The 5990-nt window shown below is 53.9% G+C and overlaps 1 long non-coding RNA gene across 1 annotated transcript; it reads right to left on the bottom strand.

Annotated features, from left to right (window-relative positions):
• Positions 1–862: 862 nt before the first annotated feature.
• LOC140688845 (uncharacterized) lies at positions 863–3352 on the bottom strand. The gene is made up of 2 exons (XR_012063689.1): positions 3256–3352; positions 863–2660 (listed from the first exon to the last, which is right to left on the bottom strand). It is a non-coding gene; the product is annotated as an uncharacterized lncRNA (long non-coding RNA).
• Between the last annotated feature and the right edge of the window lie 2638 nt (positions 3353–5990).

Here is a 5990-nt window from a genome sequence, read left to right as displayed (position 1 = left end):
GCTGGAAAGCACAGTCCTTATCCAGCCCAGCACAGGTCAGCTTTGTGACCCACAATACCGTCCCCCGAGCCCACTGAGCCCAAAGCTGCTGGGATTGGAAGCAAGTGCTCGAGCTCTCTGGCCACGGGGGGAGTGATACAGCGTGCTGGCTGGCTGTTTAAGGACACGTTCACAGCCCGTATTCCAGCATCTTGTCCTTGCAGGGCGCTGTGTCTCAGACGGCTTCTCTGACCTTCCTAAGAACACAGGCAATGTATTCCTCCTCCTGCAATGCCATTTGCCCCTTTGCCCTTTAACATCCATCTTCTGACCTTCTCTCCATTGTTTTTTGGTCGAACAGGTCTTGCTCCCTTCTGTTTGGACCCAGCCAATGGGAAGCCCTGGTTGAAACTCAGAGGACAAGATCGGGCCCATTCTTTTCCCCTTTGACCTCTGGCAGTGGCTACATTCTCCCCAAACAGCTGGAAAACCCTTTGGGTAACGTCTGTATCGTAATCACTTTCTACCTCTTCTTAATCATTACCCGCCTCCTGATGGCAGTGTTTCCAGTCAGTCCAAACTGGTGAACTTTATAGATCACGGCTGAAAACCTGCCTGTAGAAACTTGTCTGTGTGCAGACGATGAAAAAAAAAACATTTCATGTTTTTGGTGAAGTATTTTTCCCTATTCATAACATGCACGGTACTGTTTTTATATCCTAAGCTGTCTATTGATATATTTCAACTTTTATTCCTTGAACATTCTAATCTCTATGTGATGGGGCTCCCAGAGATAGAATTTTGGCTTTTTCTTCCTTTGAAAAACCACATCCCTGCTTATACCACCTGGTGGTAAACAAAGTCTCACTCTGCCTTCCACAGATCATAGCAGCATTCAATCAGTCTTATTTTATTACCCAGTAAGTAAACACTTGAAATATTTTAAAATTGCACTGGGCTCAATAGTTGGGTCCTGTGCAGTCATAAATATAGGACACTGATGTATTTATTTGTCTATCTAGCAAATAAATAGCTAGACCCTGGTGTGCTAGACCTGACATAGCAGGGAGCAGGGGCGTCATGCTCCCTGCCCTGAGGGGAGGGGAGGGTTTCCAGCAGAGGCAGGCACAGATGGGTGACACTCAGGGAGCAGACAGTGTTGAGCCCAGGGGGACACGGTGCCTGATACATATTTGATGCTTGATAAGTGTTTGCTGTGTGAACAAGGACAGGACAGACTAAGGGAGGACGTGGCAGAGAGGATCCAGGAGGATTTGGTGAAGGAAGGGGGTGGGAAGAGCAGAAGCAGGGATACAGTGACCCTCGTTATTTATGGATGATATTTTTTTTCAAATTTACTACTTGTTAAAATTCACGTGTAATTCAAAATCAGCTCTGTGGCCCAGTCACTCACGGACATGCACAGATCAGTGGAGGCTTTGAACTCTGAGGTTGGACAAGGCGATACCCTGCCCCCTTGTCTCAGCTCTCATGCTGTAAATACGTGTCCTTTTCCAGTCTAGTTAGTGTCTCATTTTATACTTATCTGTGCTTTGTGTGAGTGACTGGGCTGTTCAGAATGACCCCCAAGCATCACGCTGAAGGGCTGTGTGGAGTTCCTGAGAGCAAGAATGCCGTGTGGGCCACTTAGATCAGGCCTGAGTCCTAGTGCTGTTGACTGAATCCAACACATTAATGAGTCAACCATATCTATTAAACTAGGTGCACTTAAACAGAAACCCACATACAACAAGGTTATGTATTGATGGTCGATAAAAATGTTGTGATCAGAGGCTGGCAAGAGCCTAAGCCCATATCCCCCCATAGGAGCAGTGGTTCCATGTTCACTAACTCAGTGTAAGTGGTGACTTTAACAGAATATAACTACCTCAGATAATGAGAATTTACTGTAGATTGGGCAAGTGGCAAGAAATAGACAAAGTCTGTTAGAACTGACCAAGAGAAGAGAGGGGCAGTGTGGCATGAAGAGGATGGAGGAAGCACAGTGGGAAGTGGCAGGGAACCAGGGTTCTCTGGGCTGAACTAGGGCTGGCAGCCGGGATGCGAGGAGGATGACTGGGGTGTCGGCACTTTCAGCCAGAGGGCTCAGCAAGGACTGGGGGCCACACAGAGAAGTGCCCGGGCCCCACAGAGATGCAGTGGGAGATGAGAGATGGTGACCCAGCTGAGATGCAGGGAGTGCAAACTGGAAAATACCTCAAGAAGTCCAGTTGCTTACCTTGGAGCGAGTAAAGTACTATCTTGCCTACATCACAGATTAGGAGCAGGGCCCGGGGGCCCTTACAGATAACAAGGGGTGACTTGAAGGTAGGTCCCCTCTTCCTAGGGTCTCCCTCTAGACTAGTTTGGATCCCCCCATGTGGTTTGGGGACTTAAATTTCTCCATATGATCCCCATTTTCCTCCGACACATCTCAGTGTAAGGGTGCTGAGTGCCAGCTCTGTGCTGGCCCGTCTCTTCCTGCCCTGACTAACTTCAGCCCCCCTGTCCCCCAGCCTGGCTCTCTGGTCCCAGATCTTGACCCTCACACATCTCTGTCCATGACTTCTCTCTGTGGCCCCAGAGAGAAGTGGGTGACACAGGTGGGCTGCCGGGTAGAGCAGGGTTCTGTGGCTCCTTGCAAACAAGACTTGCTCTGTGTGCCGCGCTGCAGAGGCCAGCTGCCGAGGGAAAGGAAAGAGAATCTGTTTTAAAAAGCCCAGGTGAAGGCCACCAAGACAAACACAGCTATCCAAGGGAACAGGAGGGCTGGGGGGTTCCAGGTGTAGAGGCCTCCCTCCACCACTGTGGTCTGACCAAGGGGCTGGGCAGATGAACGAGGCAGAGGAAGGTGCCAGGCAGGGTGTCTTTACCTGCCACCTCCTGATCCCAAGCCGGAGACATTTTCCCCGGGACAGGCCCTTACTGGCTGCGGGGCTGAGCTGGTTTCAGCCCGACAGCTCAAGCTTCGGTTGGGAACTCATGGTCCCACAGTGGGCAGCAGAGGAAGGGGTATGTGGACAGTGCCTGGTGTTGCCCCAGGTGATGGCCAGTAAAGGACCGTGTCCTCTGCTCCTTCTCCCACTCCCACTCTTTCCAGCCCCCCGCCTCCCTCACTCGGTGTCACGTGGCCCTTCTGTCAACACTGGCTGAGCAAGGGGGGCTGAGGGAATGTGTGGGTCCTTCCTTTACTGATGTTCTGGGAACCAGCCTGGGCCTCATGGAAATGTACACTCTGAAAGGACAGCCCGTGGTCTCCCAGCACGGGACACTTACCCAAGGTGGGCCCCAGTGAGTCAGGGGGCCACACGGCCCGGGAGGGACTCACGTCGGTGGGCTGCAGGCCTGAGCAGTAGGGCATTTTGCTGCTGCTTCATCCCTAACCCTCTCTCAGCAGCAGAGGGAGAGGCGGAAGAGAGCAGACTGGCTGCAAAGTTGGCACAAGGGGGAGGACCACACGGGCCGGAGTGTCTGCAGACCAGGTTGGGCAAATGTGCCTGGGGCCGGGCCACTAGGCAGAAGCTCTCTGCAAACAGAGCCCCCCTTGAGTTTTGAAAGCAGACTTGTGTTGGCCTGATGCCAGGACAGACACGAGGGACAGGCCCAGAGGGGCAGGGCAGCGGGACAGAGGTCTTCACGAGCAACTTCATGGTATGGCCGAGGCCTCCTGGCTGAGACCGGAGGGTCGTTTCTGGCTTTTTGAAGGGCTGGCCCCTGGAAGACAGTGATGCTGCCCTGTAGGGCCCCCAAAGGGAGCTGGAGTGATGGAGTTTAAGGACCTGGAGACAGAGTTACCCTTAAAATAGGGAGGAACTTCTCAGCGATTGAGAGATCTTTCTGAGGACGGATGATGTGTTTTGGAAGATAATGCGCATTCTTCCATTAAATATGTTCACACAAAAGGTATGGCAGCCGCTTTGGAAGGATGTTGTGGGGTGGGGGAGTCGCAGACTGGACGGATGGCTGCAGTAGATGCTCTTCGGAGGCCTGTCCCATCCTGAGAGTCTGTAAGTCCAAGGAATCGAGTTAGTGACATGCATGGTGGCAAGCGTCTTAATCTCCTTAGCCTCAGTTTCCCCATCTGAAAAACTGAATTCGTCTGGGTCACATCACGGTGGAGACCAAATGACGTTTGACACCCAAAAGCCTACAGTGACATGTGAGACATCACTAATGTAGGTTCTCAGTTAGATTTGGGGAGCGATTAAATTATCAAGGGCAGTAGCTGAAAACACCAGTAGTGTGGCCCTGATACCTGCTGAAGTCTCTAGTGCCAAGCCTGTTCCCTAAACCAGCAGACTGAACACACACACACACACACACACACACACACTCTCTCTCTCTCCCTCTCTCTCCCTCTCCCTCTCGCCCATCTCTTCCCACCCTGAAGACTCGCTCAGCTCAGTCAGGGGGCAGACATGCTTCCACCATCTGGCTAACTTTTACCTTTTTGAAAAACAAGACTGAACTCAGAGTTCACCCCTCCTAAGTTCTTTGTGGCCCACTGTTTGGTGTTTAGTGCACCACGGAGTCGGGGGACTTAGTGGTGAAGCGCACGGGCTTTAAGATTGGACACGCCTGGGTTGGAGTCCCAGCCTGCTCTTGGCTGACTGCAGGAACTTGTCCTCCCAGACTCAGTTTTCTCACCTGTAAAATGGGAATCATAAAGTAAGGAAAATACACTCAGAGCTGTTGTGAGGATTAAAGAGAGGAAGTGCGTGGGTGCTCAGCACGGGGCCAGGCGCGCAGTAAACGCCCAGTAGATTCAGCTCTTGTGCTCGTGGTTACGGAGGCGGTGCCCAGCACGCAGCGGGAGCCGGGCGCGTGGGGGGCTGAGCCGGTGGAGGAAAGGCTGAGCAAACTGACGCTCGCCTGTCCCCTGGCTGCCAGGGCTGAGCTCTCACGACCTTCTGCGGCGGGCTCTGCGTCCCTGCAGCAGACAGTGCGCTGAGTCAGGGGGTAAGGAGCAAAGCGAGTCCCTTCAGGGCAGGGAAGCGAGGGACCGAGGGGCCCAGGCTTATCTCGGGTCCCACCGCAGCCGCTCTGAGCCCTGCAGAGGGGGCCCAGGAGGGCGGTCCTTGTCGGGGGGGGGGCCCTGGGAAGTCCTGGGCCACAGCCTGAGCTCCGCCCACTCCTGCGCCAGCCCCACTCCCAGGGTGAGCGTTGCTTCTGGAGTCTGTTGAAGGAGAGCGGCGGAGCGAGCACGAGCGCGGGGGCCGCCCGCCGTCCGGCCGGCCGTGGCTGCGCGGGCAGACGCACCGCAGAGCCGCCGCCGGGGGCCGGGCCCGCCTCGCCCCACGTTCACGCGGAGGCGCCCAGGGCTCCACTGAAAGACCCGCACCCTGGACGAAGCACGGATGGGCTTATCCCTGACTGTCCCCACGGCCCCCCTGGGATTCTCTCTGCAGAGTGGCTCTACTACCCCGTTGGCCCCAAATCACCCCCTCGCCCACCCCCAGCTACTTTAGTCTCTGAGTCTGTTCATTATGTCCATGAATGACTGAAAAATTGTGCTGAACACTGGAATTTGACACAACATTGTAAAATGACTATAAATCAATAAAAAATGTTAAAACAAACAGCCTACTCTTAGGTTTTTTAATTTTCTTCTTTCTGAAACTCGGTTTAGCCAGGTCCCTCTTAGAGGGCTGAGCTTGCACCAAATACAGATGTTTAAAATTTAATTATTTTGCTGCTACCAAGTAGCAGAGGCTGGATTTTTTTTTTGCAGGGGGTGTGTGGGGTGGGTTGGGGGTAGGGGAGAAGGGGCCGCAGGAGGCACAGAACGTGAAACCCAGGCCGGCTGCAAAGTGGGGCCCATGGTGGTTGCTCTCTGCCTGGGCAGGAAGAACTTCTAAAGTGCAAACAAGAGCCAAATGGCCCCTGGGCCCAGACTGCCACTCTTCCCTCCAGCCGCTCACAGGGAGGGAACTGAGGACGGCAGGGGCAGCGCCAGGTGTCAGGCTCTGAGCCCGGGGTGTGTGTGTTATGCACCCCTTCTGGGTGGCACT

The sequence above is a fragment of the Vicugna pacos genome, chromosome 24 (assembly GCF_048564905.1).
Source record: "Vicugna pacos chromosome 24, VicPac4, whole genome shotgun sequence".
Lineage (NCBI taxonomy): Eukaryota > Metazoa > Chordata > Mammalia > Artiodactyla > Camelidae > Vicugna > Vicugna pacos.
Note: the sequence above shows the minus strand (reverse complement) of the source record. Positions and strands in the feature narration are given on the sequence as shown.